Genomic DNA, 25,687 nt, shown 5'->3' on the forward strand with positions numbered 1-25,687 from the left:
CAATCCCCAGGGCAGTCTGTTGCACAGTGCTATTTATGAAGGATTATGGACTCTGCTGCATAACAACACTATGTAAGATGGGTTTTGAAGAGGTGCTCTAGAAAAAACAGCATGAAATTTTATTTTATTTTAAGTAAAGGCACTTCAGAATTGTATAAGTGCAGAGGAAACACATGACGTTAATTATTTCTTTGTATCATTGAAGTTAAAAAAAGAAATAAAGCTTCGCCAACAAATAACTGAAATACAGCAACCATTATTGTATGTCAAATTACAACTTGAAGCAATCCTTTATCTCTGTGTTACAAACTCACAAAAGCAATTGCAGTGTGTTTTTAATTATTAACTACTACATAATAGAGTAGGCAATACAATGTACTAGAGCTTTTCTTTTCCCTTTTTTCCACATGACAGATCTGAACTTAAATTCTGAAAATGGCTCTGAATCAAGGTGAATTCTCAGATTTCAGTCTCAACCTTTCACTGTCCATGTGATCAAAAACAGAGCACAATTAGAAGTGCTGATGCTATCCAGTGTGAAATGTAGATCAGCGTGCCCACATGAAGGGACCTTGCCCAACACTTGCATGCTAATGGCAGCAGCAGCACATCCCTCATCTAGAAGAAAGGAAATCTGATGACACCATTCATCTGCCCTGTCAAGTGACCCACAATGCCCAAAGAAGAGAACATTCTGTAACACAAATTTGTAACTAGCAATTAGAAACATCTGGAGTGATGAGCACAGTGCTCTCCAGTCAGCAACACTGGAGCCCAGCAGCTGTTTGCTGTAAATTCTGCATGGACAAAATGCAGCACCCACTCCGTTACCTCGGAGTGAGATGGACACTTGATGGCTACGGCTGCCAGTCAAGCTAAGGTGCTTGTTAATGCCATTTGATCCATCAAAAGGAGTGAATGGAAACAATGCCAGGTGCCCTCTGCTCCAAGGGCCTCCTGCAGCACAGGGATGATGATGTTTAATTTCCCATTGTTTGCCTATAGTAAAATCCAGTTTGAGTGGTTTAGATCAGCATTTCTCAGCGTCTTTTGATATGTTGCAACATCAAAAAGGTAGAGATTGATTCTGTCTTTACTGAAGAACAGAGAATGGAGCAATAGTAACTCAGCCTGCTCTCACACATCCCCTTCAACCACTGGGATTTGCTGTGTGGAGGTGGAAGGCTAGTATCCAATGATGCCTCTTTAAACAAAGAAGGACACTCTGTACTCAGTCTGTACCTTTTCTGAGAGCCCAGGTGTGGGAGGCTGGGCTGGGCATTCAGCGTGGAGGAAACAACAAAAGGTAGGACTGCCTTTGTGTGAGTCTGGTTCCTCTGTCAGGAGCCATGGAGTGAAAATGCAGCTCAGCAAAAATGGGGAAAGAAACACAGCCAAAGTGCAGTGAGTCAAAGTTGTTACTGAGCCACACATCAGCTCTCGTGATGTATTTACCGGATTTTTCACTGAACAGCTAATTTCTGGGCTAGAGGGGTGTGCAGATAGAATGAGATCAGCTGTACAGCCCAGGACAGTTTGAGCGGAGCTATCTGTGAACAAACAGGCTGTGCCACAGAAATGACAATACTGCCACAACTATGCTGATAACTAGGTGAATTTTCAGAAATACCACGGCCATCTTCCAAATCCTAAAGGTTAACTATCATCACGAGCTTTGCTTTTTGCATGATAGGAAATAGGAGGACATTGCCTTGAGCTGCCTTCAAAAAAACAGAACTGTTAATAGCACTTTTCTCAAGTTTTAGGTAAACAGAAAGAAACTCATAGAGCTACAAGGTGGAATCCTGATTGTATTGCTAGATCCTCTTCTAGAAAGAACTCTGCATGTACACATACATGATCTGGCTAGGGGCCTGACCCTTCAGCGAACACCCAGGTTGCTCTACGTGCTTCTCTCTCCTTCACTTTCTGAAGACCAAGACGTGCTTTAGGAAAGGAGTTTGCTGGCAGGGCTTAGCAAAGCTGTGATTTATCTATGCTGTATCTGAGGAAGCTGTCTCAGAGCACTAAATTCTGCATTAAATTTCCAGAGAACTGACACATCTCAAGGGCATACGTGTGAATTCCTGCAGTCATTTTTTATAGAAGAGGTTTTCCTAAATGAATTTTTTTCTTGCAAACTTGTTATGCTCTGATACATGTAGTGAATTATTGTCCTTCTCAATGGTAATTGTTGAAGGCTAAGTTTTGGGATATTATAGATTATGCCCAAGATCATTTTTTAAAAAAGATAGCTATAGTATTACAGTGCATTACAATTTCTTTACTCCAGTTTTCTTGTACATGGTGTATTTCACATCACTTCTCAAGCAGTGAGATGTGTTGTACAATTCTAAACCTGTCTAAAGATGCTCTCTAGGGTTTAGGCAATCTGCTGAGGTATTTTTTACACAGTAAGTTTATTTGCTGCCTAAACAGTTGAAATCTTACCCCATGCATTATGAAATTAGATAGATGCGAGATAGAATTCTCCTTAGTCAGACCGAGCTTTTCAGAAGACCTTCTCCCAGTTTAGTATCAGCAAAGAGCATCACAGTGTGATCTCAGTGCAGGTATGGCCTAAGACCTGGGTAGCAACTACTCCCATGTGTGCAGCTGAAATCCATTGAGCTCACGATTAGCTCCATGAGCCACAACATGTACAGAACCTCCAGGTATGGTGCTATGCTTAGTGTAAGCAGCATGTCTACAGTAGCTCTTCTTTTTCTTTTTTTTTTTTTATCCTTAAGGAAGCTGTCGGACGAAGTAATAAAGAATATTTCCTGCCTTTTACAACTTGGTGTGACTGCAGTGCCTTTGTTGTGCTGAAATGCAGCCTGTGGTGCCAAGGGCTGGCCACAATCCACACTGTGCTCACCTCTTGAGGGCACAGAACTGCTACTGTTCCCAATTTGTACCAGCTCTCCCTCTTGGAGGGCTGGCAGATCTGTGGCTCTCATGGCAGCGCTGAGGCTAATGTAGGAATTAGTTTTCTTTAAAATAGAATGGTATCAAAATCCAAATTGAGAGATTGAATAGCAAGCCTAATGCTAGGAGAATCCTAATGTCCCAAGGACTCCACACTGATGGCTTGCCAGCAAACCAGACCCCTGCACACCAAGTCTGAGCTGTGCATGGAATGAAAGAGATGCAGACTTGCACAGTGTCACTTCTCCAGATGCTTTTCCACCAGCAGAAAGCCCATCCAGCCTGGCATCTTGAAGCAATTATTGTAGCAAATAAAGATTGTTTGTTCTTCTGATGGAAAATATTCAAAGAAAGAAAGGGTACAGGGTGCAGGACTTATCAGCAAGTCCTGCTGTGCCTCACAGCACCAGCCAGGGTGCTTAGAAAAGTGCCATGCTAACTTCATGTTCTAAATCTGCAGTGCACATGTATGCCCATCTCTGCAGGCAGCCCGTTCCTCACCCATGGTGGACAGTCTGAATTCAGCCCCATGCATTCTGGCAGTGTGCTGAAATGTCTTCTCTCTACATCCAGTCTAATTAAGACAACCAAGTATTCAACGATTCCGTGTAATATGAAATACAGCCCATTTTGCCTTGCCTCCTGATTTCTCTTGCAGAATGTTACTAAGGGTAAGCCCTGAAGCTGTGCTGCTCTGTAAGCACATCCCAGCTGCGCTGCAGGCACGTACAGCCCTGGTAACTCATGCTGAGAACTGCGGCACATGTCATGTCACTGGATGGCATCCCTGTATGCTCTGAGGAATGTCATCTCACAGTGCCTCGCTGGTTGACTTGCCCTGTGCCTTGGCAGAGATGGGGTCAGGAGGGAGCTGCTAACACTCATGAGTGTTGGCAGAAGAGCACTGAAGAAGCAAGGCTGGAAGCTTTCCTCTGCCAGCAGATAGGAAGTGAGACTTCTGTCCTTCAGCCCTGGATTTAGGAGGAAATTTTTCTCTCAGAGGATGGTGACGCACTGGAACAGGTTGCACAAGGAGGTCGTGGATGCCCCATCCCTGGAGGCGTTCAAGGCCAGGCTGGATGTGGCTCTGGGCAGCCTGGTCTGGTTGGTGACAAAGTCTGTGGGGGGGGTTGAAACCCAGGCCATTCTATGATTCCTATGGGGCTCCAAGTGCTTGTGGCCTGCAAAATATTGCCTATGGGCAAGTCTTAGTTCACATGCCCATTCCTTTCACTCACTGCTTAGATATAATGGTGTCTTGGAGATGAACTGAAAGATAACAGTGAGGGTCATTAGCCCTTGGCAGGAAGGGACACCCCACTCTAACATGGATCTCACATTGCTGACACTGCTAACCCTTGGCCTCAGCTCCTCCCAGCCATTCTCAGTACATGGCACTGAGGAGCAGGAACTCCATCGTGCTGGAAAGTCCCCACACTCTGAGGAGCTTTGTATTTAACACTTGACTCAGTTTGGCACCCAGCAATGATAAATTAAGTGATGTTTCTGGGAAGGCAGCCAGTACTGACAAAGCCCAAGAAAAATCAATCTTCAACAGAGAAATAAATTAAATTCTGTCGCTATCTATCAATATTTGCTCTGTCTCTGAATAACAATTAGAAGAAAATAGACAATTTGCTTTAAATATGGAGAAGAAGGGAGCTACACACAGTTACATTTTGGAAAAAGATATCTTTTGCAGAACAGAGCTATTCAGAAAATGCTGCATGGTATCACTGCAATGTGCACTGCAGGAACAAACAATGTAAGACCTAAAGAAATATGTTACTGTCACCTTTAAAGTCTTCACTCCTATAGCTGCAATTCTCTCAATTTATCAAGGCTGCATTTTATAAAAATGCCATATTGACTTTATAGCCCAGATGAAGTGAAAATATAGCACATACCACCTGAGTAGGAAAGCAGATTCAAGGGGGCACCTCGGAGGGCACCAGTATCATGGCATTCTATTGAATAGCTCTGTGAGAAAAGAAACAGCAGCATGGCCAGGAGCAGGTATTCAACACAAAGACATTACCTGTGCTTGAGAAAGTCCTTGAGCCTCAGACTGGCAGAGGCTGGTCCAGAATATGTACAAGTCAGGGATGCAAAATTACACATGGTCTTGTTCTCACATTCTTTTCTAGAGATCTGCTGTCAGATGGAAGGAGGCAGAGGCAGAGCATGGGCTGGACAGAGCCCCTGTCCAACCCAGGCTTCCCACTCCTGTGTTTCACATAGAGGTACTGCAATGGAAGAGTGTTCACTCTTGTGCCAGCCCCCTGAACCATGGAAAAGCTCAGTTTTACAGATGCAACCAACTTCGGGGGTTTCCCACTGGCTATGTACATGCTGCGTCTACTACTGCTCATATTTTCATGTTTAAATTACACTTCTCCCATTAAAATATATATTTAAATTATTTCAAACCTTCTTTCACACATTTGGGGGTATGTTTCATCACTCATCTGATTTCCAAACTGAGAGAATTCTGTTCCTCTCAAGATTAGCAAATAAGTTCTCCCTTGTCTCTGGCCTAGGTCTGTGATCATATCTTTATCATTTTTTCCTGTCTTTTCTCTGCGTTTTCAGGTGTTATTTTTTGTTTGTTTGTTTTTCTCATTCTTGTGGAAAGGTTAAAGGGTCCTTTTTTTTTTTTTTTAGCTGTCTTTTCTCCTGATGCCCTGGTAATCCTCAGTTCTGCTTGGCCGGAGATGGCACAACACTGAGTGTCAAGGATGGATGCTCACTGAGGATGGATGCTCATTGAGGCTTAACAGAGAGGGTTGGGTCTGCAGCACAAATGTTACATATGAGCTATCCATACAGGTTACTTCCACAGCACCCGTGTTGGAGCTGTAACAGAATATGCAGAGGTAATGGAGAACACAGATCCATAAACCCAATAACTTAGCATTTTAGCCTATTCCTGGAACAAATACAGATGTTCCCTTAAGCTGTTGTACAATCTCACAGTAACAATCAGACATACTTTAAATAAGGTTCTGTGACTAAACACTTCAGTTGTCAGGAGAGAGATGGAGAAGGAGCTGCTAGAGTTTTAACATCTCACACCCGTAACATATTCTACCTCGTATGAATTTCCTCCTTTCTTCCAGGTAGTCCTCACTGAACATGTGATAAGCACAGCCTTAAGGTAACTTCCATACCCATTCTGCGTTCTGAAACACCAATAAGAATACTCTGCAAGATAGCTTTCTGTAACACTGAGCAGCCTTACAACCGATGCCTCTCCCTGTTGTGGCACAGTCTGGGTGAGGGTGCAGAGCTACCTTTCTCCTCATCCTCATCAGCACACTTTCATTATTATTGTTAATTGGAAAGCCTAGATATAAAAATAACTTTTAATTGTCCAAAAATAGGTCAAGGAAACCACTGGGTGTGTATAAAAGACAGCCAGCTTTAAAGCATTGACTAAAAGTGACGAGGCTCCAAATTCATGTGGTTGTAATCCTTGATGCAAGCAATGGTGACAGTAATTACAACGGCAGTCCCTCAGAAGCAGGCAAATCCCCAGGCCAGCCTGCCAGCACGCTCAGTCACCAGGCCTGCACTGCTGCAGAATACTTATTCACATTTTGCCATGTGTCCTCTGCCATTCCCACAGCTCCCCTCCCACATGGGGCAGCACCCATCTCCTCAGTGCCACAAAGTGAAATAAAGAAATGAGTCCCGGGTGGAACTCATTTATTTAGGGGACACAGATTGGATCCAGATGTAATCCAGCTGCTTTCTTTTAATATTTGACTGTTTGTGTTACCTCCTCCATCAGTAAGTTTTCCAGCTGCATTATTCCCATTTTCCTTCTGAAGCATTCAGAGCTCACACTGCTGACCCCATGGCCAGCTACAGCCCATGGCCAGCTGCACCACTGCCACTGATGGCCGCTGCTACCAACAGGCAATGACTACCAAGAACAATGGTTGAATGTGGTGGCATGTCTGTCAGATATAACAGCAAAGCCACATGGTTTTGGTTGAAGGCTTCAGGCTACACGGCAGTGCAGATGAAACACATGGCTCCTCAAACAATCCAAGTGCTAATTGCTGATTGCCACAACCCCGCGTGCTGAGCTTGATGCAGTCAGCCACCAGGAGGAGCCAGTGTAATTTATTTCCATGCTGATTATGGCATCAGGACATAAAATTAATAGAGTGTGGATGCAGCAGGGGAGATGCTCCTGGCTTCTGCTTCTCCTGGAACTCATTGCAGGCTGCTCTTCTGTCAAGCACATGCCTAGACTTTCATGTTAGATAGCTGCCATCCTCTGAGGGCAGTGTTTCCCTACAGTCGGAAGCACTGGGTCTTGGACTCTGCCTGTGATCCAGGCATTCAGTAGTATTTGTCTCACACCAAGGTGATGATGCATGGCAAGTTGAGGAGAGGAGTCAGTGCTTGGGGATCATCAAGGCTGCTGGAATGAAGGAAGCTCAGGCTTTTCCTTTTTGTACTCTTAAAGAAAAAATATGTACCTAAGTCTAGGTCTCAGCTTAACCTCATTTCCTTCATACACTCCCAAAGAAAACAAATGTTAGATGGTCATAAATGTAAACCAAATACTGGCATTTTATATAATTGGAGTATTTTAGATCACAATTAGATCACAATATTCTTGTAGATTTAGGGGCTGCCATAAACCCACTCAAGCAGCAGATTAAGATGAGTGGGATTTTATATACACTCGCATTATATTAACAAATTATCTGAAGTCCAGCCATGCCTCTGTGTCTTTTCCTGCTTTGGGTAGAAAACACAAAAATGTGTAACACTAATGAAGACAATTTCCCTGCTTTGCATTGCTTGTCACCAGCACTTGTGGTGTTTATGCTGAATTCCATTCTCATGTGCTGCCTTCCTGGGACTTCCGCCAAGGCTCTCGTTTTTGGAGAAGAATCAGCTTTCAGATTTCCACCACTGGTTGTTTTCAGGTTCTAAGCTTGTGCAGCACACTGGAAGTCTGCCTGCAGCCCATCACACCACAGTCCTGAGGAGTGGAGCTACCAGGGCAACCCTATGCTTCTTGTCCTTCTGTACCTCCTGAAACAAGAGCATTTAGGCACACGATTTAAGGAGTGAGACGTTGCATTTATTAAATATTTTGCTCTAGAGAACCTTGGGAATATTTTTTTTTCTTTTTTCCCCCTCAAAGTGACACTGTGTGGAGTAGCTGCAATGATTAAAATTCTGAAGTATGAGGAACATATGACTCCAGGATTATTTTTAGATTTTGAGTTACATTAATTATTTTAAAGACAATGATGCTCCTGGCTTAAGGAGGCCTAAGTGTCAGATAGCTTAAGGCTGGGATTTTGCATGAGAAGAATCACTGCTGGCTGCTGTTGGGAAACTCTTCCGTACATCTGACTATTGGCTGCTGTCTGGCAGGATACCAGAAAAGCCATCAGAGTGTATTTATATACGTCTGCATCAGGAATACCATTCCTATACGGAACTTCCTTTTCTTTGTTGGACTTCTCACTGCCAGTCTGGTCCTGTAAAGCCAATTTTTACTGTGCTCCAATTTTCTTTAATAAGAATTCCACATTTGGAAATCATACATGACTTAAATTCGTAAGTGAAGTGACCAGTCACTGCTCCCAACCAAGCTAGCTTCTGCAGACAATCGGGAAGTAGAAACTACAACCAGAGAGATCAAACATTGGCTCATCATGTGATGGTGGAAGGCTTGCAGAGCAGAGGATTGTCTGAAGCCATATAAATCCAGCACTGATGTTTATACTGTTGTGCTGGGTCCCCATGTGTGAGGAGATGAAAAAGGACATTTTGTGACTGAACACAAACCAAACATGGAATTTGCAGAAATCACACATTTACATCCTTGCTCCTCAGACTGCAGCTGACAAAAACTGCCTGCTCCACCCTAATCCCAATCACGTTGCCCTCCTCTGCTTGTCCAATGCAGCAGAGATTTTAATGAGCTACAGTGGAGTTAAGTGAATGCTAAATGAAATGTTTAGCTTGCTCAGGTTTAAAATAGTGCCTATTATTTGAAAGCTTTGTGCAGGAGCAATCATTAAGTGAGACATAGTATGGTTTTGGCCTGTTATGCTGAAGTGAAAAAGTAGGTCTGTCCTTTTGCAAACAGCATTTCACAAGGCCACTTGTGTTAAGAACAACTCATGGTGGATCAAGAGGGAAATCTCATACTGGCTTTACAATGGGGGGAAAGGAATTTATTTCAGTATGCCACCTTCCAGGCACTGTGATGGCCCTGGGACAAGGCTCCTTGGAGGAAGAGGACATGCTCGGAAGTACAAAGCAATACCATTCACTCCTGTGCCGCAAATACTCATGTATGAGTGTGGCTGCATCGCACGTACTAGCAATTTAGGAAGTCCCTATTACAGGCCAGCTCTGACACGTATTCCTTTGGGAATAAATAGTCCTCCAGCACAGCTTGCAGCTGGGTGCCAGTCTGGGGCAGACCATTTGGGTGTGGTGGTGGCCCTGGGCCCTGAGCAGTGCAGTGTGTAGCTGCAAGGGAATAGATAGCTGCTGTTCACACACAGCTACAACAGATGTTTCCATAAGCTGCTTCCTCCTCTATAAGGACGCTGATGTCTACGTCCTTGACTGTGCTTGGCGTGCAATGGCTCAGCAGTTTTGCAGCTGTTGGCTTAGATATGCTTTACTAAAAGTTGCTCTCTGTTCCCTCTTACACCACAACTTTAAAAGAAGCAGGCTTTTAATTGGATAGCATTTTATTTGGGACCCAACAAGGTATGGTGGCTCTGCTGATGGGAGTGTGACGGAGCAATCTGCTCGAAACAGGGTCCTCCTGACCACAGTACAGAGTGAGAACAGAAGACATGGAGTGGGATGGCCATGTCTGTGCCCAAGCAAACCTTCTGTACGACATCTTAGTGCCCTGATTCCATCCAGCTTCTCGTATCCACGGCTGTTGTTGCCACTTATCTAAGTTTGCAGATGTTGACTGTCAAATAGAGAAGGCTGAATAAGGTGGATGGAAAAAAAATGGAGCAAAGCAAAGGTAGAAGTCTGGTCTGCTTGGTCTCCATACCCACTGCATTTGAGAAACTGATACACAGCTTTAAGAGCTGTGCTGCAGAAGTTCTGACATTCTTAAAAATAGAATAAAAATGATCTAATAATTAAAATACAATAATTTTAAGTTGTCCTTTTTCAACAAATTAACATTATTTTATGGCTGAGAGATAGTTATCTTAAGTAATTACCCTATTATCCCAGTGACAGACTGATGGTGACCTTTTGACTGCAAGTGAATTATGCAAATTGGTATTTTCATTAACCATTAAATAACTCCCTTGAGAGAAAAAAAATGTTACTCAGTGTTCATTGGCTAGTAAAGCCTAACGATATGATTTACCACAACTTTGTTTTCCACCTCCAAGGGCTCCGGAGGAAAAAGGATTAAAGCTTGGCATGGGATTTGAGGCTCAGACATGTGTAGGCAGGTCAAATGAAATAAAAAAAAAGAAAAGCAAAACAAATCCTAGTTACTTCATCCCATGTTCAAAGTGTACATTCTCTTTGCCAGAACATCAATATGCCAGGAAAATGCCTCCAGGCCCACACTTTCTAGTTCTTTGAGTACCCTGGAGCCAAGAGGTGGCCTACCCATTAACTTAGCCTAATTCTCACCATCGATCCTTACTTCATGCCAAATTATTAGCATGCTCTTTAAAATGTCTACCGTTCTTCTCCTTTCAGCTGCTCACATAGACTGTGCACACTCTAAAAATCAGCCTTGTGTCATTCAGGCTGAATCAGGCTTGGAGGCAACAAAATGCTGATAAGTAAAGCCTACGGTAACGTCAAACGTACCTGGTGGACCAATGCAATGGGAACACTGGAGAGAATGCTTCCAGCACAGTGGGAATGACGAAAGTGTGCTGAGTTATGTCAGAAGTCATTAGGAGCAAGGCCAAGAAGACAGGCTTTGGAAATAAGAATTTTTCCGTTTATTTTTAATGATTCCTTTTGTAAAACATGGCCCTCCATAACAGCAGAAGCTATACTGAAAGTGCAGTGTTTCTTGTTAGCGATGTGGCAGACAAGCTTAGTCATTAAGTGTTGGCACTACAATAGGTTTCTACACCTTAAACTTCTTCTCAGAAACTTCTACCATTGCATGAACTGGGATCTTAGTATGAATGCACTACATTCAAAATATCTCAGCATCTGTACTGAGAAAAGAGTACTCAGGCTTCCTAGAACTGCACCATGAACTGCACGTAACAAGGGAGCTACAGCAACTGCATCCCCAAAATGCTGGTGTGCTCCTGACACCACAGTCTTGGGATGTGTGGCACTTCATTGCAGTACTTCACATAAAAATAAATATATAAAATACCTTGGCTTCCAAGTGCCTGTTCTGAAGACAAAAAGTAATGCAAAAAGAACCATTTCCACTAAGTTCTCTGCTCTGATCTTACTTGCAGATATTATTAAAATAGAGTTCATCGCTAACAAGTTAACTCTTAGCTTTTCTTCTGTGTTATTTTTGTCTCTGCTATATTAAATAGTTCCTTAGTTTCCAACATTTTTTTTCTCTGATAGGGCTTATATTCTGTCATCAAGTCATCATTCAAAGTAGGCATAAACTAAACAGATCCCTGTAAACCTCAGTGCATTGATAGAGTTTATAAGGCAGGGAAAAATTGGACCCATTAAACTCATGTTGTTTCATGAAGAAGAAAAATAAAATATAAAACTGAGTTTTTCCAACATTTTAAGTTTTATCCGGAGTTAAGAGAAGTTTATTATTATTGCTAAGCATATGGAACAATTGTTTTTCATTGAGCCTTTTAAGCACTGCAATAGTATATTCCAGAACCACAGTAAACATAATAAACATATTCTGTAAGATATTATTCACTCTGAAGAGGCTAAAAAACAGTCTTAAAATACAAATCTACATTTTCTGAATACATGTTAGTTTATGATGTTTTCCTGCAAATAAGTTATGTTTATAGTAATAAAACTTCTTTTCCTTAATAACTTCATTTAACTTTTTAGCAAAGCTGTATGAAGCCTTTGTTGGCATTACATGTTCAAAATTGTTAATAGAGACAGAAAATTCCCATCAGTGTTTTACATTTGGTCACAGTACAGAATCTGTCTAAACTTAAACTCCCAGAATAGGGAAATGGGAGAAGAGAGTATTGGTGCCAGTGCTAACCCCCGCAGTGGGGTACCCCAGACCCACTGAGGCGGCACTGGGCTCCCAGCATGTTTGTTAGCAGGGAGGATAGGCTAGCCCTGCTGAAGCAGCTGCTTGCCCCACAGCCCTGCACTGACATTTGTCCCTGACTCTCTCCATTTTCAGCATGGCTGGTGTACATCTCTGTTTTCCCATTCTATGGTGCAGGAAGTTCCTTTCAGAAGCTTTGCTCCAAGACCTGGATGAAACCCTACAGTTCAGATTCAAGAGAAAGAATTTGAAATTACTAACACATGTGGGCTATGGTTTTACCTGAAAGGAATGTAAAGGAGTAATTAGAACTAAGGTAAAAGCATTTATTTGTTTGGTCACATACCTCGTTTATGACCCACAGTCTTTGTCCACTCCATGAACAAAGCACTGCAGGTAAACAAAAGACGGGAGCAGTCAGTAGGTGAGGGGCGAGGCCACGCCGAGCTCACAGTCACTGCCTCCATGCTCCAGCCTGACGCCAGCTCCCTTTCCCACTTTCCATTCAGTCCCATTCCCACTTCCTTCTACCCTTAATTATGCTGATTCAATTGGTTGTGTCACACAAAACAAAGTCCCTGCAAGGGCTGGGTTTCCAAATGTCACTTTTTTGTGAACCACCTTCCCTTTGTTTTTTTAAGCTTAGGATTGCACGTGGTGTTACAGCAAACAAAGACAGCAAGGTGGAGCAGCCCTGGCAATCCAGGTCCCCAGGCTGAAGCCGGCTGTTGTATGAGTTCCTATACCAACACACCCTGGTAGCAAAGCGCCTAATGCTGGCTGCATGCCCAGCAAAAGCTTAGGATTCCAGGGGAGAAATAAATACAAAAATGAAGACAGAAAAGAGTCAGAAAAGCGGTAACCCTCACGTGGCCTGGTGCTGGCCTGTATCCTTCAGACTCTGGCTACAGGAAGAGGCACTGGCTGCTGAAAGAGGCTACGGGTGATCTACGCTTTCTCCCTAATGGCTTTCTCCATATCCAGACAACAGTTTAGTCATCACTGTTGGATATTCACTTTTTTACACGTGGTGATAACCTCAAAGGATCCGGAAGTTAAGACATGGAGTACCTCCAACTCCAGTTTGGATGACAGTAAAAAGAACTTGGTACATCTAAACAGTGTGTAAATGAGCTACAACAAACACGACCGTGACTTGTGGCTGTGGTTAAGTTTTTGAACAAATGCAATGTGACAACAGGGCTTTATCCCAGATCAACACTTGTGTAGTAGAGTGCTTGTGCAATTTTTTGACCTGGTGCTGTGATCCTGCAAGCTAAATATACCGACCAAAGCCTCACAAAGAACAATTATTTAAAGTGAACAAGCCACTGAGGACAACCTGAAACCTGCTGTGCTGCAGGTGAAAAAGCAAAATCCCTTCTGCTCACCCTAGGAAACATTCAGAGCTTGGTTCAGTTGCCTAAACAGGTGCTGTGCCATTGGAGATATGACACAGAACCAATGTCCTTCCAATACAATATTCAGCGTTACTCAGATGTACTTGGTTATCCCCCAAAAAAGCCAATTATATGCATACTTACTTGGCTTACATACAACCACTGATTATGTACACCTGCTTGACTGGTGAATTGTCAAACAGCTAATTTGTCTAGTAACTGGCCAGCTGCATCAATCTCCGTTAATGGTGTTGATCAGATAACATGATTAGTTGCCATCATGTAAATATGTAGAGCCTCTTGAGATGCTTTGTAGTTACTGATTTAGATGAGTATAGGTCTTCTATGGACTCTAGAAACGTTGGTTGGAAGAGACCTCCAGACATCATGTGGTCTGATGTGAGCATTCCAAATCACAATTCTTGACCAGTGTCTCACCTTATATTATCTGATGCTAGGAAAACTGAGAGGAAGAGCAAAGGCTCTCCTACACCACCACCCCTCCCTGGAGCAATGGCATAATAACACATCATCGAGCAGACAGTCTGTGAAATGCTTTGTAACTATCTTAGAACAGAGGACGTGAACACTGTATGCTGTCTAAACCTTTTTTGATGTGGTAAAAAGATTTAGCTTAGGCATAGCAAGCACAGCAATCTAAGCTATGCATAGACACTGCACCTACTGTAACCAAAGATCTCATAAACTGCCGTTCTTCCCTCAGCTTTTCCAGAAGGATGAATGATTTCTTGTGTGATGTGTCCTTCCTGTACCTATCACTACACCCTGGAGACCAATGATACGAATGTCATACACTGCTGGAAATCACCTATGTGTTTATAGATTAAGAACACGGCCACACAGGTCATGCCAAGATTTATCTAATGCAGTGTTTTGTCTTTTATATGTGGGCAAAAGTGGATGTCTAGGGAAAAACTATAGGAATATAGAAGATAGCTACTGGTATTTTCTCAGAATAAGCACCCAGCTAGGAGGCCTAGGGACTTCCTGAGCCAAATAAAGTATTATTTTATTTAATACTAGCACATTACCCTTTACAGACAATTTACACTTAAATCCATGCACGTCACGTTGCCTCAGATCATCATCAGAGCTGAAACGTGTGGTGTTGCAAGACCCTGCCAAACCACCCCAAATAATCTCTTCATCATTCGAGGCATACACTGAACCAGAGAGCTTATGCAGATGTTATGGTTCAAAGCCCTAGTCAAAATGCAAGCAGTAGCATGTTCTTTGAACCCCACCTCATGTCTACCCAACGTACATTCAAAGATATAGAGACCAGAAGAAATCCTTAGATAATCTAAACAGACTTCCAGTCTAAAAATTAATTGTATTTAAAAAAAAATAAAAAGAAACAATTGTATCCAAGTGTTGTACCTATTACTCGGAGTGTGGAGTCAGTCTGTGGATTAGAACACTTTAATGTACATTTCTGCATGTGAGTTCCAGTCACTGCCAGTGCAGCTAGCACACTGCACCCAGGGTGTGGGAGCTCTTCACACTGGTGTACACAGCATCACAGAATTGCAAGGGTTGTAGGGACCTCAAGAGATTATTGAGTCCAACCCCCCACCAAAACAGGTTCCCTACAGTAGGTCACACAGGTAGGCATCCAGACAAGTCTTTGATATCTCCATAGAAGGAGATTCCACAGCCTATCTGGGCACCCTGTTCCAGCGCTCCATCACCCTTACCATAAAGAAATTCTTCTGCATGTTAGTATGGAACTTCCTATGTTCAAGTTTTAGGTCTTTGCTCCTTGTCCTATCGCTACACATCACCAAGAAGAGCCTGGCCTTCTTCACTCGCCTCTAAACTCCTTTTAGATATTTATAACCATTAATCAAATTCTCCCTCAGTCTTCCCTGGGCTGAACAGACCCAGTTCACTCAGCCTTTCCTCATACGGGCTATGTGTGCTCCAGGCCCTTTATCCTTTTTGTGGCTCTCCGCTGGACTCCTTCTAGGAGATGCCTGTCTTTTTTGAAGTGAGGAGCCCAGAATTGGAAACAGTATTCTAAATGTGGCCTCATCAGGGCAGAACAGGGGGGGAAGGATCACCTCCCTCAACCTGCTGGCAACGTTCCTTTTAATGCACTCCAGAACTGCTCGGCTGAGCAACCCACAGTGACACAGGTGGCATGGACATGTCTGGGGGTCTTGTTCTGCAAGCTGAACTCCTTAGACTGACAAAATCAGCTTCCAGAATGACATCTAAAACTAACTGAAAGTTCATGTGCTTTTGTGTATCACATCAGCCAGAAGTTTCAAACTCCACCGTTATTAATTTTTGAAACACTGCTTTCCAACTGATGTAATGAGTCATATCACTAGCCATCACAAATACCAGTCTACAGGGATCAGCTGCAGAAGAATTAGATGCATAATGTGAGCATCAGGTAGGCACATTAGTTTAAAAACTCAAGAGGATAGTGTGAAATTGCAGCTCTTTAGGAGCTAAATCTCAAGAAACTCGTGGTCAAGCTGTACCAGATTTGGATCTGTTTTTTCTACTTTCTTGACGCACAACAGTTTTTAATGCAATTCAAATTAGTTTGTGTATTTTTAGGCACGTAGGCACTTAAATAGGTATTCAAATTTGTTGCAGCACAGAATCACTCAGGTGAGAATTATTTGATGACTACATCTGGAAAATGCATGCTTTTCAGTGTCTGATAACATCTGCGGTCACTTAGCAACATATTTGTGACAGTGACCAGGAAAACTGCAGAATGACATTTTTAACTGTTTAGACACAGTAGTTTTTTCCCATTTTAACCAAATCAAATATTTGACTGCAAATATCAAGAAAAAAAAACGGAATTTGGATTATAAGTGCACTGAAAGTGAACACTATCATAATAGAAAGGTCATTGCGACCACAGAAAAGTATTCCTGTGATTCCAAGGAAGTAATGCTAAAAAGTTTTTCCTGCCTTCCTTTTTTTTTCTCATTCACATCATATGAATGATTACTGCTATGGTTCTGCAATCAGCTCACCACAGAACAGCTTTCATTTGCCTTAGTGGCTTAAACTATGTCAGGCATATTGATTATCTGACTTCTGCACTATTGAGGACACAATAAATCTACTAATACATAGGCTTTAATTTTGCATGCATTTTCTGTATCTTAGAGAACGATATTTATTGCTCATATTTTAGCTAAATAATATTAAAACAAGGCATATTAATATGTAGTGTGATATATTAATACATATCTCTCCGTTAATATATATTCGTATGTAGCTCTTTCTGCATGGTTTTACACTACATCACCTCAACCTTTCCATATTGCATATAAAATAAATTAAATGATGTGCTCATCCTGGAAGCAGGCCTATGAAAAATTCACAAGTTACCATAGCATCCAAGGCTTATAGCAGGTCTGTGCCTTTCATCCTAAACACGGGGAAATGACCTTTCAGTTATATATGAGGGCCACTCCAAAAGTAATGCCTCCTATTTTATTATGTTTGCCCATGAGGTCATAGGCAGATATTGGTGGTATGGCAATAGAGGTTGAAGCTTCCCACCAATATTCCATTACATATTGCTGCTGTGTGACAGATGCAACAGAGGGGCAGTCTGACAGAAAGGTCTGACGTGGAAGTACGTATGAAGTAAAGGTGAGGAAGTGAATTCCTCCATGTGGAAAAAAATTGCACCTATTGACATTCATTGACGCTTGCTGAATCTTTATAGAAACCAAACAGAGTCTGTGAGGTGGTGGTGGTGCATTTCAGCAGTGACAACAGTGACACGAAAGACAGGCCACATTCTGGACAGCCATGTACATCTGTCATACCACAAAATGAAGAATGTATTGAACAGCTCATCCACATGGATGAATTGGCTAATGCTGGTGACTGTGTTGGAAAAATTTTGTTTTCTAGCTGAGAATTTGCTCTACAAAATAGAGCAAATTGTGCTCTTTGTATCTGTTGCAGTTTTCATGGAAATAAATAGGAGGCATTATTTTTGGAGCGACCTACATATGACACAATTTTTAAATTTACAGTGAGTTTGCTTCTTCATAGTCTTACTATAGTGATCTCAGCAGCATCAGAAAAAAAGTTCCACAAGCACTCCATTTCTCTAGCCTGCTAACAGAACAGAGAGCCAGACAGTTTCCATTCAGCTCGTATACATCTAGCATCAGCGAATACATTTGGTTGGTGGGGCAGGATTTGGGTTGCCCAAAACTGGACATCAGCGTTGGTCAGCCAAGTAGCACTTTGTGGTGTACTGCCTGTATTGACTAAACTTTAAGAAACCATGGGGTCTTTACAAAATGGCAAGGAACAGTGAATGCTGAGTCATGCATGAATAATGAATTCATATCGCTTTCCTAATCTCTTTTAGGTTTTACATGACATAAAAAACATGCAAATACCCCTTCCAGGTTAATATCTTAGGGGGATCATTAAACTACAAGTCCCAAGTTGTGCACATTTCAACCCACTGCAATTGCATGATCATTTGTTCCTTGTTGGAAATGGAATTCACTCATGGGAAATAGTGAATGAACATATAGAGACTGCAAGCTGAAAACCTACCCCCAAAATCTAGCTTGCTTTGTAGTGGCAGTTCATGTAAAGCAGAGGTGGATGTTCTAAAATCTCTTGAGAGAAATTTGCAAGGACCTTCCCAGAGTATCTCAGTGAGGATTTGGGTTTAAAAAAAGAAGTTTGGTTGTAAATTGCAGGTGATTCCATTGGCTAAAAGTCTCCCTTGACAGTATAATTGATCAAGTGCCTGCATTTTCTAGTCAGAAAGAGTAGTTTTAATTTTGGTTCATTCTTGTACTGCATGTAAAGATCTATAAATAGAGATTAGTATTCTGAATCTGTGCATCTGATCTGGAGCTCATTTGACATTAAGTAGACATTAGATGGAAGATCACAGCACTTATGAATAAACAAGCAGCATACAACTTGGATATATCTCAATTAATTGCTGTTTCTGTAAATTCTATTTCATATGGACTCAGCTAAACATGTATTTAAGAGAGGAAAGGGTTTGTCCTGGAAGTTGTCACTACTTAATACCCCTGTCATATCTCTTTACAATCCAAATGTGATGTAAAGCCTATAAAACTGCCTAACAATGATTAGGGAGCTGGTGTCATCTGATTGACGCTCCTTACGCTAATTATAAGTGTCTCACCAGTGTCTTCTGCTTCCCTCCCATTAGCTGTGCTACTGTCTTCTTTTCTCTCTGGAAGTTCTTTGGAGCAGGAACTAACTTCTGGGGAAACAGCTTGTCTTACACAATAGGACCTTGACCTTTGACTGGAATCTTGGACACAGCGGCTTAGTGTGTAAGAATATGAACAGCCCACACATGTCTGAACAAAGCCTTCTGGTAAGAGAAAGAAGAGATCTTTCCTATGTGTCTGAAAGCACACACGTTAAGAACAGACCATTAAGGATTTATAAACACATAGGAGTTGTGAACAGCTGCTGCTGTTCATTGATTTCTTTTTCCTGAATTTATCAAAAAGACAGGAAATCTTTAGCCAATAAAGTCAAAATTTGCCTAGAAGTAAGGTTTATTGCCCTTCTCCAAAATGAAGAAATAAATGAGGAAGATATTCCAGACAAATCCTCTTCACTTTTGGTGTTTCCTATCTATATATCTTGACCTTTCTAGAAATAACCTTTTGCATGTGCTGAACCCACCCCTGTGAATACTCCTAGAGGTCCTCCACCAAGCAGCACAAGGGCTTTCAGCATGCTCCCATCTGCAACAGGCCTGGGCCACAGCTCTCCACGAGAGTAACATTTGAGTATAATTCATAAAAAGACATTTTCGTGTGCTGCTGTCATGTTGGAGGGGCTGGAATGTCTCTGCACTGGATGGCTGCACTTGGGCCTGCCCACACGCTGTGCAGGAGGAACACAGCCTGTCTGCATATCAGAAGGCTTGCAGAAGTGACAGGTGTTGTCCCACAGGATCATGACTCTACAAGGACATAGTACCAACCAGTACCACAGCTATTTGGCACCAGTATGACCTGCAGCAATAGCAGTAGTACCTGTAATACCAGTCATGTGTGCTACGCCACAGTGCTGCATGGCACAGCTAGGCCCTGCTCTGAGTCGTCTTAATGGCACAGTTCCTCCCTTTTGTGCTTCTCTGTGAGGACACACAAACTGTCTTTCCCTCCAACCTTCCTGCTTCCTTTCCAGCAGCAATTTCTCCCCTTTCTCTAGTACTTTGGAGGAATCAGAGGGCCCAAAGACAGAACTGGGTCAGGATGACTGATGTCCTCCCATCCCTTGTGATTCCCAGTGCTATGGCTTCCTGTGATGAAGTCTCCAAGAAACAGATTGTGTGACCCTGCAAGATGAAATTAGCTGATGAGTGGAGGGTTCAGCGATGAAAGAGAGCTTTCCATCTATGCTCCCAGCCCCAAAGGCATTTAGCATTATGAGCAGCCCTGTAATTAAAGATGCACATCCATCTATCTGCAGCAGCAGCAGCAACTATTTGGTGCTACTGATTACAACCAAAAAGCAGGATGAGCACAGATACAGTGACTCGCTAATGCAATGATGTTCCAGCTAGCGCATGATTGAACAAAATGTGTCATGAGTTCTCTCCTGGTTCAGTTTTGAAGAGGATTCATACCTCAGATGATGTATGAATCTAGATCTACAATCTAGATGATTGGCCAGAAACATGGAATTGTACATTCCCAAACTCTGAAAGATTCTCAGGAGTTTTCCTGAAGTCTCAAATCCTACTTTTTTAAAATTTTGAATCTGGAGGTAAAGTTGGAGCTGCACCTCATGGCTGGGTCCTCTCTTTGGAAAAAATATTGCCCCTTAGAACAACTCCTTTTTTCTTGCATGACTTCCTTTCTGATTTCAGGACTTCAGTGATGACAGAAAGCATGGCTGTTCATGATGTGACCTCTCCCAATGGAGGCATCTTCTTACATACATGTTTCTTTGGGAGGCAATTATTTTCTTCCTCTTTCTGAGATTTGCAATTTGGGAGCTACTGCTTTCTTTCAAGCTCCCACAACACTCACAGGAACCTCCCCAGGGAAAAGCAAACGTTATCCCAAAGGGTTACTGAGGCTTTTAATACATTCTGACTTCACTTTCGCAATTTGTTATTCACTGATCCGCCCTCCATTTCCCTGAAGTACTGTAAGATCACATTGAGCTTCACTGTGAGCTTGGATTTCTCAGCATTATGCTTCTTTCCTGAGAGAACTTCTCTGACTTCATCCTGGTAAAAATTTCAATCGGAAATTAATTTTCCATTGTATCAGCTTCCAGTGGATCATTTCCAGTTCTCATCATTTTTCCCCATTATTTCAGTTGCTGTATCACATTTAGTACTGATGACAGCCTTTGTCTTCTGAGTCGCCTTTTCTCTCTTTCTCCTTTCACAATCAGGTTTACTGGTGACCCTGTGGAAAACCACATAAGCCCCACTCTGCAGCTACAGTCCACAGTGACTAACTGCCTTCACTCACCACCTCACATCACCCAACATAGAGCTTGGTCTTCTTCAGTTTTGCTGGTAGTTTCTTGCCTTTTCCTTCCTTTCTTTGTGTATAGTGAACATCACACCTGTACAAAACCTGAATATGTGGTTATTTTGCCACATAGCTGGACAATTTCCTCTCTGGTTCTCTCCAAAGGCACAGATAACAGACTTTGAAGGACATAAATGCAGTGTTCATCGTATGGATTCTCTAGTTATAGCTGGAGAATTTAAGAATCCTCATTTGGAATGTCAGTATTTGGTTAAGAACATCTGTTCAGTTATACACTGATATCTGCTACAAGCTAGTGAAGAAAGTTTAGAATTCTGTTTGAAAGGCTGCATGTTTCTGTGAAAGCTATGTGCATAAGGTCAACACCTGTCCTCCATTCTACCTTCTTTGTATGGTTTCTCTCCAACTGCAAGGGAAAAAAGAACTTATTTTGGCTTGTGTGGGGTAATAGGTTGCATAAAATAGGTGTTGCCCGCCAGTGTGCACCTCAGTCACACCGGGAATGTGGGTAATCCTTTCCTGGGCCATCCTAGTGGCCTGTGATCAAGGCTGCTCTGAAACTTCCTGCACTCTGCTTCTAGGAGTGGGAAATCAGCTATGCTCTACTTCTTGGGCATGATGACTTCATTTCAGCAGTGCTTACGGATGACTTGATTTCTGAAAGGCATTCAAGTAGCTTAGATACGGCTGCTCTCCTACATCTTTACCTGAGAAGGAAAGCAATGCAGCTGGCCTGCAGCTGGGTCTGCACCACCCCAGTTGGACAGCTTGGGGTATATGAGCTGGCCCACCGTGACCCAGTGGGGTGTTCCCAGCCCGCTGCACTGTGACTGGGGACACGTTCCTTTGTGCTGAGAGTGGTACAAAACCCAGGGAGAGGCAGCAGAGGGAATGGGAAATCCCAGGATGCCATTCCTTAAGCAGGCATATCCGCACTGCTGTGCAGAGGCCTGAAGGATTTCTAGCTGCTGCCCAGAAATGGGGCCCAGGGTAGTCAGACCTGCCATCTGCTCCAACTTGCTAGAATGCTAAATATGAGCATTTGGAAACCACAGCGCTCTGCTTCTAACTGCACAGGCATCTGCTTCCTAAGCACAGATCAAAAACACCCAGGCCGCTGACTGTGCCTCCCAAGTGCGAACCGATTCGGCTTCTTCTTCACGCTTGGTTGTGCCTTCATGCGTGCAAACGCCCACATCCTCCCTCAGGACTGCACAAACATCTACCTATGCCTGGTTTGCTTTGCCTCCACCTCCTGATAGATCTTGCCCACACTTCTTCCTCTCCATTTCCTCGTAGAATCCCAGACATGTGAATTTGTTCCACCTATCTTGTCCTTGTTGTAAGCCCTACTAAATTCTGCCTTCTTACATACTAGCAAGGCAGCCTGGTGATGGAGGCTATTCTCAGGATATCTTCAAATCACAGACCTAAAGGCACACAAAGGGGCACTTCTGATGCTCCCTAAGGAAAGTGCAGACCACAACATGCCACAAGCATCCACCCCAACATGTCCTGACAGCCAAACAGGGAAGCAGTGTGAGATGATCATTCTGCACCAGGGGGTTGGCAGGCTTCCTGAGCACTATTTCCAGATTTTGTAACACTCAAATGGCTTAGTGAAGACAGTGATAGTCTGATTCAAAAATCTGGCTGGATTCCCCAGGAAAACACTTGAAAACTTAGCACTTTTTTTAACTGTGCTTTCACATTTCAGTAGCTGCTGTACCATTAACAGCTGGGTTTAGCACCTTGCTTCTGAACTGGATTGAATGAGAAGAGTGTTTACTGATCAGACTACTTTCAGTCTTCATGTGCAAGCAGAATATAAGGATGAATGGTATAAGGTATATATATATGTATATAGATACACAAAATTTGGGGGGCTTTTCCTTGATGGCAGCAAAGACAGAATTCATTTTTTCAAATATTTTCATGTTTTACCTCCTTAGCAGAACATTTTAAAAAAGTATGTAGGTCAGAGGTGGTTCTCACTTCAAGACAGGAACAGCTTATTTACTTGTTTCAGTGAAATCAAAGTTCAGTGCATCCTCACTGGTGTATCAGTGTCTTCCACCTTGCATCCAGCAATGGCAATGATAATAATTTTATGGTGAATGTTAGGATCTATAAAAGGAGATTTACATTCTACTTACTACCAAAATATGACATTTTAAATTTTTACCAGCTGATATATGTACAGATAAAATCTTAGAAGTGTGAAGCTCAGTATTTTAATGCAAAATATAAATAACAACTTGAAGGTAATATGCTCATATTTCACTCTTAAGCCAGTCACAGATTATTTTGGGGTTCCACGCACAATTTTTTAGAACCTGTATTTGGCAGAACAGCTAATCTTTGTTGAGAACAAGTTGCACCATTATTCCAACAACAGACAGCCATCATTCATTACTTCAGACTTCTTCAGTGGATTTTCAATTTTATTTCACTGATTTTGAATATAAACAACTTTGACGATATAGCCAACAGTATCCTAAATTTTCAGCACATCTACTTTTCTCCCCAGAAAACAGGCAGTTGAGGAAGTCTGACATTCTTACTCCAGTCTGTTTTTTTCATCCACAGTCCAGCCACCCATCAGCACCCTGCAGAGGGCACTTGCACTGGCAGCTCACCCCAGGAACTACATGTAGCATGGGGCAAACTGCTAACCCCATCTGTCAACAAACAGAGAAGAAAGCAAGCAGCCTAGGAAGGAAGTCTCTGTAAGGCTGCAGTTTTCACATCTACTTATGTACCTTCTGTTAGTCTATGGTGTACCTCCAAATACAGATTGGCATTTCATCTGAATGGGCTTGGAGAAGCAGAGCGGATGGATAGCAGCACAGAGATGGACAACACAGACGTCATTTTTTTTGCAGTGTGTTGTAACACAGACTTAGTATCTTCTGCATTTATTCTTTCATCCATTCATTCATTGTAAGGGGAATTTTTAAGCCCTCTTTTCCTTCCTGTCTGCAGTGTAAACCACCGCACAGTTCCGCAGCCATCTAACGAAAGCGATGCAGATCTCACCATGGATACCCATTTAAATAGAGAAGTCACAGGACAGTTGCTATTTGTGTGCCTGAATGGAAGTCTATTGTGTTATTTTTTTTGCTCCAGTGAAGCAGAACAAACCCTTCTTTTTCTTTGTTTATAAGAGGTGAAAAAACATACTGGTACTGACTTTCAGATAAAAACTCTTAGTGGTGTTCAGTTTCTGCTCACTTTGAGAACATCTGGGAATACAGAGACAGTCAGTCTATCTATCCTGCTCCTACTCCAGGTAGCACAACCGTGGTGTAAACACCCCCTCTCATTTCCTTTGTTCGACCTTATGCTGTAATTCCTTCTGATTAAGGACAGAAACTTCTGGGCATTACCCAAATACCAATTTTTTTAAAAATATAATTCATTAAAATGAATATGGATATTCCTATAGTTGAAGAGCTGAGTCAAAACTAAGGAGACCTCAGCCTTGTTTCAGTGGACCTGTATCATCTTTGATGCATAACCCTTCTTTGCACTTTAGATTTCTAACTCTATTTTTGCTTTGCTACCATGTCCTTGTCAGTGACTAAATGCTCCTTGTGTCTGTGTTGTATAAATACATAAACAAAAGATAGCTCTTGCTGCAGTAAGTTCACATAATCAGAAGGAAATATTTTCTGAAGAAAAAAAGAATGAAAAATTAAGGAGAAGGAAAGTTAAAAAAAGATTTGGAGATGTATAATGCAATTTCAGTAACATCTGAGAATATGTATTTTTTGCACAGCCTTCTGCACAGGTCAGTGCACAGTGCAAGGCCACAGGGTCTCCATGTGAGCTCATTCTATGCTGGTTATTCTGGCTGGTATCACACTACTATGAGCAGAGTGTTCCTGGTCCTGAGCCAGCTCAGGTGTCCCTGTACAGCATGTGTGAACTTTATTTTGTTCAGAGGGGACACACTTGGAGCAGATCTGAAGTCTATGCAAGTTGCCATGAAGTCTAGCAACTTCAGTTTATTCTAAGACTTCTGATTTTAAAATGGAGGTTAAAACACTTTTACACTATTACAAATCATTTTTTAAGTATTATCTTGAAGGACACTAAGATAAGTCTTATCTTAGAGCATACCTTAAAGGATACTAGGATTTACCTTGCAGATAGATTAAAACACCTGGTAAGTATCTGCATGTGAGCTGGACGTCCCAGCTTTCATTACAGTCAGGGTAATACAGAGATCTGCCCACCTCATCAAAATAGACCTTTAAGGACACAATCCAGTTGGCTAAACTTAGATGTCTAATGCCAGCTTTGCCTGCGGTATCCAAAACGTTTATGTGGAATTGCCAACATTAAATATGACCTTTCTCCTTCTGAAGGGGCAGCCAGAAGTTGTGGCATATCATGGCTTTGCAAAATATATGTGGGCACTGCAAATGTCATTAGAGAAACATACGTGGGTAACTGAATACTAGTCAGCTGAATAGCTCTCTAGGTTTCACTAACTATAGTGGGAGCTGGGATATATCTCTTGCACAGACATTGAATCTATGAGCTAAATGCCATCCTGAATGTCATGTAAGAAGAAGACTCAGTTTTTCTTTTTT

General features: G+C 42.3%; 1 long non-coding RNA gene across 3 annotated transcripts in view; it reads right to left on the reverse strand.

Annotated features, from left to right (window-relative positions):
- Window positions 1–7,637: 7,637 nt before the first annotated feature.
- LOC149917574 (uncharacterized) overlaps window positions 7,638–25,687 on the reverse strand; it is a 29,057-nt gene continuing 11,007 nt past the window's right edge. The window contains exon 3 of one of the 3 annotated variants that reach the window (XR_016467877.1): window positions 7,638–9,904. This is a non-coding gene — a long non-coding RNA (uncharacterized LOC149917574). Of the gene's footprint in view, window positions 9,905–11,698; window positions 12,366–22,973; window positions 23,214–25,687 lie in introns of those variants that run through there. The other 2 variants (XR_016467876.1, XR_016467878.1) reach the window with 2 other exon arrangements.

Source organism: Phasianus colchicus, chromosome 6 (genome assembly GCF_987193195.1).
Source record: "Phasianus colchicus chromosome 6, bPhaCol1.hap1.1, whole genome shotgun sequence".
NCBI classification, from domain to species: Eukaryota; Metazoa; Chordata; class Aves; order Galliformes; family Phasianidae; genus Phasianus; species Phasianus colchicus.